Here is a 14,863-nt window from a genome sequence, read left to right as displayed (position 1 = left end):
ATGGACACTTAGCTTTACTCTATGTCTTAGATGCTGTGAAAGGCTACAACTACCACGGATACAGCTTTTGTTTAACATATGTTTTTATTTCCTTTGCCTAAATATCCACAAGTGGAGTTACTGGTTCATGGATAGCTCTACCTTCCATAATAATTGTACTAATTTACATTTCTTTTTACTCATTGTGCACAAAGATACCCCTTTTTCCACATTTTCATCAGTTCTTGTTGCTGTAGTTTAGACTTTGAAAGGGCTCCCCTCTCCTTTACACACACATAATGTTATATCTATTGAAGGGTTGGTTCTTAGCTTTTAATAATAGGATCCCAAATGATCACAAACAAGACCATACTAAAGCTACCAGCACAACTATGTTTATTACAGCATTATTTACCATAGCTAAGATATGGAACCAACCCATATGTCCCTCAATAGATGAATGGATCAAGAAAATGTGGTACACACACACACACACACACACACACACACACACACACACACACACACACACACACACACACACAAAATGGAATTCTTTGCCTTCATTGCCCCATTTGTTAGGAAATGGAAAGACTTGGAAAAAATTATATTAAGTGAAGTAAGCCAGGCCCAAAGAAACATAGGTCCCATGGCTTCCCTTATTTGCAATCACTAGTATATGTCTGGGACAAGCAGAAAAGGTCAAAAGCTATGCACATAGGACTAGATAAGATGATGTTAAGTGAAATGAACCCCAAGATAGGGAGACAAGTGATTTTTTCTCTCTTGCTATTATTTCTAATGTATTTATAATGTACCATGTGATTTTTTTGTTTCTTTGTATGTCCCTCCCCCATGGTATAACCCCTGTTTCCACTGTTATTTGATGTCGGTGTCCTGCATCATTATAAACACTTTTCTAATTTGGAGAGGAGAAGGGAAAAAACAAAATGCTTAAATAGGGATACAGGTTGACCCATTGGAACAATGAGATGTACAAGACACTATGTTGAAAAACAAACTTTACAATTTAGGTGTGTGTAGGGGAGTGTAGTTGTGGAGGTGGGAGGGAAGGGATGGTAGGGGGAAAACAAAGGAAGAAACAACAGTGCTTGATAGAACCATGTACTCATTACCTTGCCCATGTAACTGTAACCCCTCTGTACAGTATTTTTACAATAATAAAAGTTAAAAAAATAGGATCCCATGAGCTGTTGGAAACTTGGGAATTTCCAACTTTTAGGGGGTGGGGCCTAGTGGAAAGAAGTTAGGTCATTGAGAACACATTCTTGAACATTAGGACCTGGTGCCTTTTCTTCTTCTCTGCTTAGTCCCTGGCCACCATGAGGCAAACAGGTCTTCTCTGCTATGCAGAGAAGGGTGTGCTGTGCCATTACAGTTCTAAAACAACAGGATCAGGAGTCAGGCAACTATATACTGAAACCTCCAAAACTCTGAGACAAAGTAAATATTTTCTTTTTTATTTGTATCTTGTCATAGTTATGAAAGGCTGACTAACTTATTTATGTCCCCCTCTTTTTAAAAATTTAAGAATTGAAGTCAAGATCTTGAATTTCACAGGCGTTCTACTCTTGAATCACATCTCAAGCCCCTCCCTTCCTTTTTAGAGTTTAGATTTCTTTTTCTTTTTCTGTTTAGATCTGCTCTTGCTTTTTGCCTATGACTAGTGTTTGTAACACAGTGGAATTAGAGGCATATACTATTATATCCAGTTTATGTGTCTACTTTTTGCCAAGGCTGATCTCTATTTGTAATCTTTCTAATCTCTGTCTTTTGAATCACTGGGATTATAGGTGTGAGCAACAATATCTGACCTCTTTTGTCTTTTTCAGAGTAGCCATTGTAATAGGCTTGGGGTAATATCTCATTGAAATTTAACTTGTTTTTCCTTGATGACTAGGGGATACCAGCTTTATTCATAAACCTGTGGTCATTTATATACCTTCCTTTGAGAAATGTGTATTTGAATATTTTGCCCATTTTTAGATTGGATTATTTTGTTTTTCACTGCCAAGTTGCCTGAATTCCTTACTGTATTTTGGACATAAACCTTTTACCCAATGTATTATTTGAAAATATTTTGTCTTATTTCATAGGTTAACTCCTCACCCTGTTGATTGTTTCCTTGCTATGTGAAGTATTTTCAGTTAGATGTAACCCTATTTGTCTGTTTTTGCTTTTGTTGAATATACTTTTGTGATTATGTCCAAAAATCCTTTTTTACACTTTAGTCTGAACAAAGGAAAGATCATGGACCTTTCCCTTATATTTTCTTTTAGTAGTTATATAGTTTCAGGTCCTACATTGAAATCCTTGATCCGTTTGTGTTGCTTTTTCTATTTTCTGAAAGGTAGGTGTCCAATTTCTTCTGATGCTTTTCTTCCTGGCTTGTAGATTGTTGGTGTGTTCACATACTCTTCCCTCTGTATGCATCTGTGTCCTAGGTACCTCTTATAAGGACATCAGTTCTTTTGGAGTAAGGCCAACTCTGATAACCTCATGTCTAAATATGGTCACACTCTGAGGTACTGGGGGTTAGGAGGACTTCAACATACAAATTTTGGAAGGACACATTTTAGCTCATACCAAGACCAAGACCAAAGCATTAGCATTACTAACAACTGGCTCCTAAATGATTCCAGTGTGCTGCCTAAGTTGAGAGTTAATACCCCATAATACTCTCAATCCTGGTTGTGTTCACTGGAATAGTTTAAAATAAAGAACCAAGGAACCCTGCATTCCACGGGTTAGGCAGGGGTACCTCATGGATGTGTGCTGATCAGCATGGGTAGGATTGTCTGTTTATAGTCTCTAGGTAACTTTAATGTGTAGCTACTTTTGTGTGAGGCGAACGTGATAACCACTACACTACGGAAACTAGCTACTTTTGAATGCCACCGTCTTAAGGTTTGTATTTCTCACCTTTCTCCAACTTCAAAAGTTCTGAAGAAATACAGCTTCTTGTTACATACATATTCCATGATACATCATAGAGGGCTAAAAAATGAAGGCAAACTTCTGAGGTGGTAGAGTTTCAAATGTCAAGCAAGTTTTGTCATACAAGTTTGCATACAGTCTAACACAACTTTTTTTGTGCTTAACAAAAACAAATGAATGGAAGTGGATCATATCACTCAGAAAGCAAAAGACTGAAAGTTAGTGATTAAGTTGACTGAAATGTCATTACTTTTGCTAAGGAATAAAAATTCCTGGTTAAAGACATGGTGATTTTTGGAGGAGGCTAGACTTCTCTTTCTAGATGATATCAAAATCTGATAGAAATTATTTGATTTAATCAGGCTAATTTCTGTCTTTGGAACTGAAGTCACTTATCTGGCATTTTTTTTCATTAAGGCTCCCAAGTAACTGGCTACTTCCAGAGTGCTACACTGTGAAAGATTATTGTATGAAGCCACAGATCAGCTGCCTCTGTCATGTGCTGAAATTGATTGTGTGTACTTCTTTACTTTCTAGTTTTAAAGAAGGCGGTACTTGGGTGTGAGGAAACAGTATTGTTGTTTCAGTAACAACAGATGATTTCTGTTATGCTGTATTATACTAGTCTTTTCTATTGAGCTTCTATTTTTAAAGTTTTATTATTTAACCCTATTTGTTATTTTTTTTAACTCTCAAGGGAGAGTTAGCTCAGCTATCTACCTCGGTCCTTGGGTCCGTGAGAAAGAATTCAGGCAAGATGTGAAGCATAATACAATGCTAGAAAAGCTTATTATGAAAGGAATGTCAGGTCTTGACACTGAAAAGCCAAAACATGGTGAAAGGAGATTATTACATGGCATGCTGCTATAGGAAGATGGTACTTCAATTTATCTTTTTCAACCTTCAGGGCACAGATGTGAACATTAAGTCTAAGTAGAAGAATTAGAGGTAAGGGATAAATGGTATATGTGAAGAGTTCCAGTTTAGATGCCTTGTCATTATCTTAGCTCTGGTAAGCTTCCCAATTATGTCTTGTGAGGTTGATATTGGTGTTATCACTTAAGGGGAGCAATTTGATTTCTATGAGATGATAATTCCTCCTCCAAGGTACATAGATAATTGTTGCATAGATAATTGTCCTCTTTTGGGGGTGGGGTTTCTGTCCTACAGAGTTCTGTTCTTGTATAGGTAATTTTAATCCCTTATGATAAAGACCTTATCTCTCAGTTCTTTGTTCTCCTGAATCCCAAGATTGCACATTGTAGAAAAAAATCAGTTTTGTGCAAAGTAAAATGCAAAGAAAAACACAAAATGGAATACAACAGGAAAGAGATGCCAAGCTTGTGCCAAGAAGAGTCTTAAGTATGATGTCAGTGCCCTCAGTAAAATTCACGTACCTGTTATTAATACATTTCCTTTTATAAAAACTAATTTATTGTTATTGTAATGGTGATAAAGAAGGGTTACAGTTATATGAGTCAGATAAAGAGTACATTTCTTTTGAACAATGTAACCTCTTCCCTCGCTCTCTCCCAGTTTTTCCTCCCCATCCCTACTCACAAGTTGTATAGTTCATTTTCAATATAGTGTATAGTGAGCATCACTGCTGCATTTGTTCATCCTTTGTTCCATCATTTCTGTGCCCCCCATTACTATCCCAAAGGCAGATAAATAAACAAATAAGACAAAAGGAAATGAAAACAAAAATAGCAACAAAGAGGAAAAAAACCCTCATTTTCATTTCCTGGAGTTCACTTTGATAAATACTATTTTATTTGGTCAGATGCACAAAACTATTCTGCCTATGTGATTCTCTCCTAAGAATATCCTCCTTTGGTTTCACTCTGTGTGAATGTCTAGAGACCTCTATGTCCCAGTGTTTTTAATTTTTAAAATTTTAAATCCAGTGTGTTTACTTTTCTAGATTTATAGGCATATTCTAGTTACAACTCTAACTATGAGAGAAACCATACAATCCATGCTTCTTTGGGTCTGACTTACTTTGGTTAACATAATTTTTGGTAAGTCTTTCCATTTCCTTATGAATGGAACATTATTATTCTTTGATTGAAGTGTAGATTTACATTTTCTTGATTCATTTGTCCATTGAGAGGCAAATGGATTGATTTTGTATCTTGGCTGTGGTAAACAATGCTGGAATGAACATAATTGTGTAATTGTGTGACCTTTTTGTGTTCTATTGGATAAATACCCAGGAGTGGAATTGCTGGGTTCCGGGAAAGCTCAATGTTTAGTCTTTTTTTTTTTTTTTTTTTTTTTGCCAGTCCTGGGGCTTGAATGCAGGGCCTGGGCACTGTCCCTGAGTTTCTTTTTGCTCAAGGTTACCACTCTACCACTTGAGCCGAGCACCACTTCCAACCTTTTTTGTTTATGTGGTACTGAAGAATCAAACTCAGGGCTTCATGCATGCTAGGCAAGCACTCTGCCACTATGCCACATTCTCAGCTCTATATTTAGTATTTTGAGGAACCTTTGTATTACCTTCTAAAGTGGTTGAACAAATTTACATTCCCATCGACAATGTAGTAGAGTTCACTTTTGGCTACATCCTCACCAGCACTTATTATTGTTGGTTTCTTGATAATGGCCATTCTAACTGGGGTGAGGTAGAATCTCAATGTTGTTTTGATTCACATTTCTTTTACGGCCAGAAACATTTCTTCCTGTGTATATTGCCCATTCTAACTTCTTCTCTAAATCTTTAGCCCATTTGTTAATTGGGTTGTTGTTTCTTTCAGGGTTTTTTTTTTTTTTTAATCATTTCCTTTAAAATCAGGAGTGAGACAATATGTCCCCTCTCTGAACTCTCTTCAATATAGTACTTGAATTCCTAGCAAGAGCAATAAGGCAGGAGAAAAACGTAAAGGGGATCCAAATTGGCAAAGAAATAAAACTATCCCTCTTTGCATAGACATGATCCTGTATTTAAAGAACCCTATGGCTTCCCTCCCCCAAGTTACTTGAGGTGATCTGAAACTTTGGCAAAGTAGCAGGGTGTAAAATCAGCCCACAAAAGTCAGTAGCTTTACTGTATGCCAACAATGAGAAGAGTGAGACTGAAATCAGGAAAGTAACTCCATTTGCAATAGCCTAAAAATACCTAAGAATTAACTTAAACCAAAGATGTGAAGGACCTCTGTTGTGAAAACTTTAAAAACCTGGAAAAAAGTGAAAAAGACTTGAGGAAATGGAAAAATGTTTCATGCTCCTGGATTAGAAGAATTAACATTGTGAAAATGACAATGCTGCCCAAAGCAATTGATAGATTCAATGCAATACCCTCCAAAATCCCAACAATATTCTTCAATGAAACAGAGAAAGCAATCCAAAAATTCATATGGAATAACAAAAGACCCTGAATAGCAAAAACAATCCTTAGCAAGAACAGTGTTGGACAAATATCTATACCAAACTTCAAACTATTACAAAGACATAGTAATAAAAACAGCTTGGTTTTGGCACAAGAATAGACCTGCGAGCCAAAGGAACAGAATAGAAGACCCACAAACGAACCCACAGACCTATAGACACCTAATATTTGATAAGGAAGCCAAAAACATAGGTTGGAAGAAAGACAGCCTCTTAAATAGTGCTGGCAGAATTGTCTATACACATGCAGAAAATTGAAACTAGGTTCTTATATATCACCCTACACCAGAATCAATTCTAAATGGATCAAAGACCCCAATGTAAGGCCAGATACCCTGAAAATATTACAGGAAGGGGTAGCAGATACATTAAGACTCCTGGGAATGAGTCAAAACTTCCTATGTAAAGCTCCAAAATTGCAGCAAATCAAAGAAAGACTAAATAAATGGAATTACATTAAACTGAAGAGTTTCTGCATGGCAAAGGGTATATCTAGGAGCTGGGCATGGGTGGCTCATGCCTATAATCCTAGCTACTCAGGAGGCTGAGATCTGAGGATCACGGTTCAAAGCCAGCTGGGGCAAGAAAGTCTGTGAGACTCTTATCTCCAAATACCCACCAGAAAACCAGAAGTGGTGCTGTGGCTCAAGTGGTAGAGCTCTTGCCTTGAGCTGAAGAGCTGAGGGAAAGCTCAAGCTCACAGAAAAAAAAATTAGGGGGGGGGGGCGACTGAAGATACCTCAGAATGCTCTGAGAGAGGCGGCTGGCTGCCTAATGGGCTGTCAGGTTTGTATAAGATTTAATTGGGAAAAAGTCTCTCACATAAAGTTGCAAAAGCATTAATGCTATTGGACACACACTTAGAAATGGACTCAGAAACCAAGGAAGAAGTCCCTTTGCTTGAGGAATGTATTTTCTCTGGTGGAATTGAAAGCCAGGTTCTAAAATGTGGACCCTGGACTGACCTTTTTAATGAGCAAAGTATCAATAGGCCTAAACTGCTTATTGTCATTATTTCTGGTTACCCAGGTTTTCCTTTCTTTTGTATGCCATTTGCAAAAGCATTGTATTCCTTGACTGGCAGATGCTTTTGAGTTTGGATTATTTTTCATGCTGGACATGTATTGGCCCCTGCAAACAAAGCGATATGTTCAACTTCAGAAGGTCCAAGTGCTCAAGAAATTGAGGATGTCTATGGGTGGAATGGCCAAATAGAACACAAACTAGCTTTTCTGAAAACTCATGTGCCAAAGGAAATGAAAATTATGCTCATTGGCCGTTCAGAAGGCAGCTATCTTGCTCTTCAGGTCTTGAAGCAAGCCCCTGAGCTCCTAGTCTTTCACACCTTTCTGCTGTTCCCAACAACTGAACGATTATCTGAGTCACCCACTGCCAAGATTGCCACTCCAATATTGTGCTGGCTTTGCTATGTATTCTATGTTCCTGGCTACTTCGTACTTAAACTATGTCCTGAGATAATCAGGTGCTTGGTGATCAAAATGAGCCTTCATCTAATGGACATGAAGCGTGAATTCTTGCCAGAAGAAATATTATAGCTGTTCTGCTTTGTTAATGCTGCCTACCTTGGAGCCCAAGAAATAATACAGGTGGTGAAGAGAGATGATGAAACCATAAAAAAAAATTATCCAAGCTTACATTTTACTATGGCACAGTGAGTGGTTGGTGTCCAGTAAAATACTATGAAGACATCAAGAAAGATTTTCTGGAAGGAGATATTCGACTCTGTGAGAAAATATACCTTACGCTTTTTTCCTTGATTTTAGCCAGGAAAGAGCTGTCATAGTTCCTGACTGGCTAAAGGACAATCTGTCCAAAATATAAAAACGGACAAAGAAATGAACACCTATGGACAGTATGTGAAACAGTAGGTGTCCTATGCTTAAGATGTAAATGTTTGATTTTAATGTTTGATGTTAGAAAAGGAAGATGTGAGCACCACTTGGTGCTCAGAGAGCACACACAGCCATTTAAATGACTTCTCTTTGCACAAGATACCCAAAGGCACAAAATAGTGGATTTGGGTCATCAGGATCCTTGAAAAAAAAAAAAAAAGGAAAAGCTAAATGTAGGTGGCTTTGAGTTTCCTTGCAGAATAGACTCCTAGAAGAAACCATGAAATACTTACTAGAAAATGGAAAAGAGATGAGTGGATCTGAAGTGCATAGTCTGATATGTGAAGGGCATGGGATCATGACATGCTCCTGTTCCCATAACAGGAAGTGGACTTGGGTTTCCTTTAAAGACAGAGGATGAAAATCAGCCCAGACTAATGGTGTATAGTGCTTGTCTGACTTCATGCTTTTCCTGATTCGACCAAGAGTCAAGTTTTCCAGACATTGGCCAGACATTATTCTGGTCAACTAACCAATTTTGGATCCCAACTCTGCCTCCTGCTGCAGGGCAACCAATAAGCAGGCCCAGGCTGAGCCTTAATCCTGTATGACCCTCCAGAGCCAGGCAAGGGGACATGGGGCTGTCCAGAATCAGACTTACATGGCCAGCCATGCAGTTGCTGTGTCTGTGATTCTTGCAGTAACACTCAGTTGAAGACCAGACACAAGCCACAAGTACTTACTATCCTAGTCATTAATGCTGATGTTCTTACCTACTTCTGAAAAAGTCTTAGTAAATAACTTCCTGATGTTTTAAATTGCTGAGCTAGAGTGTTATATAAATTGGTTATCCATTTGCATTAACTTCCTTAGAAATAACTTTGCTAATGAGCCCAAGTATTAGCTATTAAATTTTGTGAATTCACTCTTCCTGGACACCTTAAGTATAGTAGAGAGGAAGCCTGTTTGTGGCTAGGGAAGGGCCAACAGTAGTGCTGCCTCCCTAAACTGACTCAATACTGAGACCTTTGGGGCCAAGAAAATCCCACTGGCTGCAGTGCACAGTGACAGTTGATGATCAGTCAGAAGCATCCCATTTCCTCTCAGAGGAAAAGCTCTCATGCATCCTCATTCCTTCCCTCCAAACTGAAAGCCCCCTGATGCACCATTTCACCCTGACGATATGCTGTCCCCCAGGCTTCAGCATGCTTCATATTAAAGGAACTAGCTTCTCAAAAGGAAGAAACCACACCTGAGATCAGAAGTGTTCTTGTCCCTGGGAAAGAGTTACAAGCTACTCAGTCCACAGCTCCAGAGCTGAATGAGTCCTTCTTGGTATTCTTATGGGAGGCCAGGAAAGCTGACATTAGAAGCTGGGACTCACGTCTGAGAGCCTTGCATATACAAGAGGCTTGATAGCATGAAACTGATGCACATAAACAAGTACTGTTCAATCGGATCTCCCACAAACGAGTCATATCCACTGCTTTTCTTTTAGAGGTTAGTTGACATCACTATTTCCAAAATCTGCTTTATGAAATTGTATCTTTTGTTTCTGAGAACTGATGAGATTCCTGCTCTTAATTCCTTTTCCTCATCTAAACACCTTATTAGTTTTCAAAATAAATGTTTTATCAGTAAAAAGAATTACCAGCTATTTATGAGACAAGGACTTCATATCTAACATATACTTAGAGCTCAAAAAATTAAACCCCCAATTATAAACACATTTTTAATAGAATGAAAATGAGTTGTCTGTAGAGTAAGAATGACAGCATTAGCTTTTGGTGTTTGAGTACTTACTGAGATTGTGAGAAATTCCTATCCCTACCTCCAGTGTAAAATGGCTGACATCACCTGTGACCTGCACTTCTGAAAATCCATTAATAAAGAACTCAAAGAGTGCAGTCACATTACCTGCTTTCATTTAATACAAACCAAGTCTAACCTGGGATATAAGTGGCCTCGATAATGATTTTATCAATGGAAGGAGCTACTTTGCTTTAGAAATGGACTTTTAAACTTTTATTTAAAAGAATGAGAAATGAGGTTCTGTGTTTTGATTTTAGTGGCTTTTGTCATGGGATCAGAAGATGAGTTTTGGGTAGCTACTCAATGCCATTGTGATTCCCAGTTATTCTGTGAATTATTCATCACTTTTCTTTACCACCACTAAATTTTATGGCACTTGCTTTTACCACTCTAAACTTTTTCCTCTCCTCCCAGTAATTTCTTCCTGTAATTATAAAGTCCACTAATTAGACTCATCAGACTAATTTCTGCATTCTCTGTAGTTGCTAAACATTTATCATCTATTCTTGTTTTCCATTATTTTGTAATTATCTAAATTAAAAACCATTACAATGTCTATAGAATGTCTATAAAACCAAAAACAGAATCATTTTTCAATTTATTGTTTTAGTTGTTTGTATTGGTACTAAAAATAATATGCCTTTTGATGAATAAATTTACTTTCTGTCAGGATATGCTAGGACTTATACCCATATCTCCACTTCCTTTTTGCACTGCTCTCCTATATCATTATGATTAAAGGTTTAGTTACATCATTTTCAGTGCTTTTTTATGACTATGTAAGTGTGTTCCATTATTGAGCAATCTACTGTATAATTGTATCTTTTTATTATTAATAAGTTTTTTATTGTGAAAATACCGTACAGAGGGGTTACAATTACATGAGCAAGGTAATGAGAACATTTCTTTTTTTTTTGGGTCCGGTGGTGGGGCCTGAACTCTGGGCCTGGGCATTGTCCCTCAGCTCTTCAGCTCAAGGCTAGCGCTCTGCCACTTGAGCCACAGCGCTACTTCTGGCTTTTTTCTTTTTGCTTATGTGGTGCTGAGGAATCGAACCCAGGGCCTCAAGCATGCAAGGCAAGCGCTCTACCACTGAGCCACCTTCCCAGCCCTGAGAACATTTCTTATCAAGCATTGTTGCCTCCTCTTTTGTTTACCCTTACTATCCCTGCCCTCCCATCCCTCCTCCCCTCGCCAAAGTTGTAAAGTTTATTTTTCGACATAACGTCTTGTACATCTCATTGTTGCAATGGGTCAACCTGTATCCTTTTATTTAAACCATTTTCTTTTTTCCTTTCCCCTCCCCAAATTATGCCAACATCAAATACAGTGAAAATTGCATGTTATTTTTGTTGTCTTTTACCTGGAGTTATAATTTCTTTATTTTCCCTTTAGATTATTTTCTTTGAATGTCTAAATCTTCTAACATCTATTAAGAGTTCTATAAACATTTCTTATTACAGTGCTCTGCACAGTCATTCAGATAATTTACTACTTCCTTTTTATTTCTGATTCTTGGAGGTTTCTGTCTCCTGCCCCAGTGTGCAGTGTTCTGTAGACCTAAGTTATGCTGTCATAATTGGCATACCCATCACATCTCCTATGTGTGTCTTAAATCCATGACATCCATTTTTGTTAGTTTCTTTGTGTTGGTGGGGAACATCTTATATGGCTTCTTGAATAAAAGTGTTTAAAATGAATACTTAAGAATTTTCAAATCTGCTTGGATAGATAGAATGGACTAGTTGTCTGTAAGGTGATTAAACAAGTTACAAAATTTTTCTTTGAAGGCTTCTTCAAAATATAGATTTTATATAAATCTGTTCTCTTGGTGAGTTTAGTTTCTCTAGAGAAGAATCTTCATTCTTCTACTAAGTGGGTGCAGCTTGAATGCTGACATTCGGGAACTGAAGGAAGTCAGTGTTTTCAGTGCAGATTTTCACATAATATTTTTCTTTTCATCACTAACTAAACAAAAGCAACCAGAAAACAAAACTGGAGATTTGCTGCATTAGCTAATTTCTCTAGTGTACTACTCAATGTGGTTGATTTCAGACTTAACAATGTGAGATCACTGCGGAGTTGGAAACTAGTGTTAACAGTGAGTTTTTGCAAACTTAGTAGAAGACTGATCAGCCAATGGGAGTGTAAATAGAATTGGCCTACTTCTTTCTTTTACCCACTAATTTAGTGTTTCTATTTTCTTCTAAAATATTTCTTTAATCTGATTTCCACCTTTGGAATATTCTAGTCACTCCTTCATTTTGTTAAAGTTGGAGTTGGGTTTTGTCTTGTCATCATCGTGATTTTAGAATTTTGAGGGAAGAAAAAAGTAAAAATGTACTTTCACCATCACGAAACTAAAAATTGTATTAGTATTCTACATAAAAACTAGTTATAATACAGCATCTTTAATTGTTAATAGTATCTTCAATAGTCTTAAAATCTACTTTATAGCTAAGATCATGAGAAATCATTTTTCACTTGCCTATGTAGACTAAAATTTTCAGGGAAGCTTTGTAGTGTATACAGTTCAGATAAGGATACGTATAGAAATGCCAGATTTTATTAAACAAAGAAATTCCAGATGTTTATGATGGTATTTTGAACCAATTTTTTAAAACAAATATATGAAAGAAAGTAGGTAAGTTAAAGGAGACATCAACTTTTGAGTTACCTTGTGCTGGACCTTTATACAAGTTTTATCAGGTATTGTAGCTAAAGGCGTTATTATTGAGTTTATATATATATATATTCCTGTATATAGGTATATATATATATTCCTATATATAGGTGTATATATATATACCTATATATATATATATATATATACCTATATATATAGGTATATATATATATATATATACCTATATATATAGGTATATATATATATATATATATATATATATATATATGAGGTAGATAGGAAAGATGGGACTGGTGGTATGTGTTTTTACTTTTCAGATGAAAAATTCAGAACTAGAAACATGTAATGTCCCAATAAACTGTCTACACCATTTAGATTAATAGCACAACTGATTTGTTGCTTTTTCTGCATTGTCCATAGTGTTTTGAAGCAGGGAAGCAGGATCCTCAGTGCTTCAGTTATTGAGCTTGACTCTGCCATTGCTGAGTGTGGGCCCTTGAACAAGTTTGTTGTTCACTTGGTGTCTCAGTATTCTCATCTGTGAAATTAAGATATGAATGGAAACCACATAGATTTGCTTTGAGGATTAAATGAGTGAATATATTTAATGCATGAACCAGGGGATGTGGCCAGAGGGAACCCTACTGCATTGTTGGTGGGAGTGTAAACTTGTTCAACCACTTTGGAAATCAGTATGGAGGTTCCTCAAAAGACTCCACATAGATCTCCCCCAGCAATCCCACTTTTGGGCATTTACCCAAATGATCACAAACAAGACCATACTAAAGCTACCAGCACAACTATGTTTATTGCAGCATTATTTACTATAGCTAAGATATGGAACCAACCCAGATGCCCCTCAGTAGATGAATGGATCAAGAAAATGTGGTATACACACACACACACACACACACACACACACACACACACACACACACACACACACACACACACACACACACACACAGGAATTCTATGTCTCCATCAGAAAGAATGACATCGCCCCATTTGTTAGGAAATGGAAAGACTTGGAAAAATTTATATTAAGTAAGCCAGGCCCAAAGAAACATAGGTACTATGGTTTCCCTTATTTTCAATAACTAGTATATGTCCAGAACAAGCAGAAAAGGTCAAAAGCTATGTACATATGACCAGATAAGATTATGATAAGTGAGATGAACCCCAAGATAGGGACACAAGTGCTTTTTTTCTTTCTTGCTATTGTTCTAATGTATTTATCATGTACCATGTGATTTTTTTTTTTTTCTTTGTATGTTCCTTCCCCATGGTATAACCCATGTTTTCACTGTATTTGATGTTGGTGCCCTGCATCTTGTATATATACTTCTCTAGCTTGGGGAGGGAAGGGAAAAAACAAAATGCTTAAATAGGGATACAGGTTTACCCATTGTAACAATGTACAAGTCACTGTGTTTAAAAGGAACTTTACAATTTAGCTGGGAAGGGTGGGTAAAGAGGAGGGGAGAGTGTAGTTGTGGAGGTGGGAGGGAAGGGAAGGTAGGGGAAAAATAAAGGAGGAGGTAACAATGCTTGATAGGAAATGTACTTTGACCTTGCTTATATAACTGTAACCCCTCTGTCCAGTATTTTTACAATAAAAAACTAAATCACTGTGTCAACAATTTTGGTTATTGTTACTGTTGTTGGCACTAATGATAACCAAACTGGTATTGGCATGAACATCTGAGTACTTATTAAAACTAATATCAATATCACATTGAAATCATATATATAGATATATATATATATATACACACACACACACACACACACATTCCACTAGAATATATTATTTCATCTGAGCCGTACCATTTTGTAGCTTCATTATCCTCCAGATAATTTAATAAACATAAATGTCAACCAACTTTGCTAAATGCTGAAGTTACTGTTTCCTAAATCAACCTAGCACTTTGAAAAAAAATAAAACTAGAACCTTTCCTCAACTTGCTTCACCAAAAGGAATTTCAGGTGGATCAAAGCTTGAACACTAAAACAAAAGAAACAAGAAGAAAAGCCATAAAGATATCATTCAGATGGGTGGATTTTTTAAAAAAAATCAAGGGCTTTCAATTCTAGGACATGTTTTTTTTTTTTTTTTAATACATTTGGGGTATGAGACTTCTCTATGTATTGACACAAGAACATCAGAAACCATAAAGTAAAAAGGTTGACATATGTGACTAAATAAAAATTTAACTTCTGA

The 14,863-nt window shown here is 36.8% G+C and overlaps 1 protein-coding gene and 1 pseudogene across 1 annotated transcript in view; both read left to right on the top strand.

Moving 5' to 3' along the window:
* Window positions 1-14,863, top strand: part of Plcl1 (phospholipase C like 1 (inactive)) — a 352,481-nt gene that overhangs the window by 140,891 nt on the left and 196,727 nt on the right. The window lies entirely within an intron of this gene.
* Window positions 7,194-8,033, top strand: LOC122115024 (annotated as a pseudogene).

The sequence above is a fragment of the Dipodomys spectabilis genome, unplaced genomic scaffold (assembly GCF_019054845.1).
Source record: "Dipodomys spectabilis isolate Male_0828 unplaced genomic scaffold, ASM1905484v1 ptg000115l, whole genome shotgun sequence".
Lineage (NCBI taxonomy): Eukaryota > Metazoa > Chordata > Mammalia > Rodentia > Heteromyidae > Dipodomys > Dipodomys spectabilis.
This window is presented reverse-complemented; position numbering and strand designations above follow the sequence as displayed.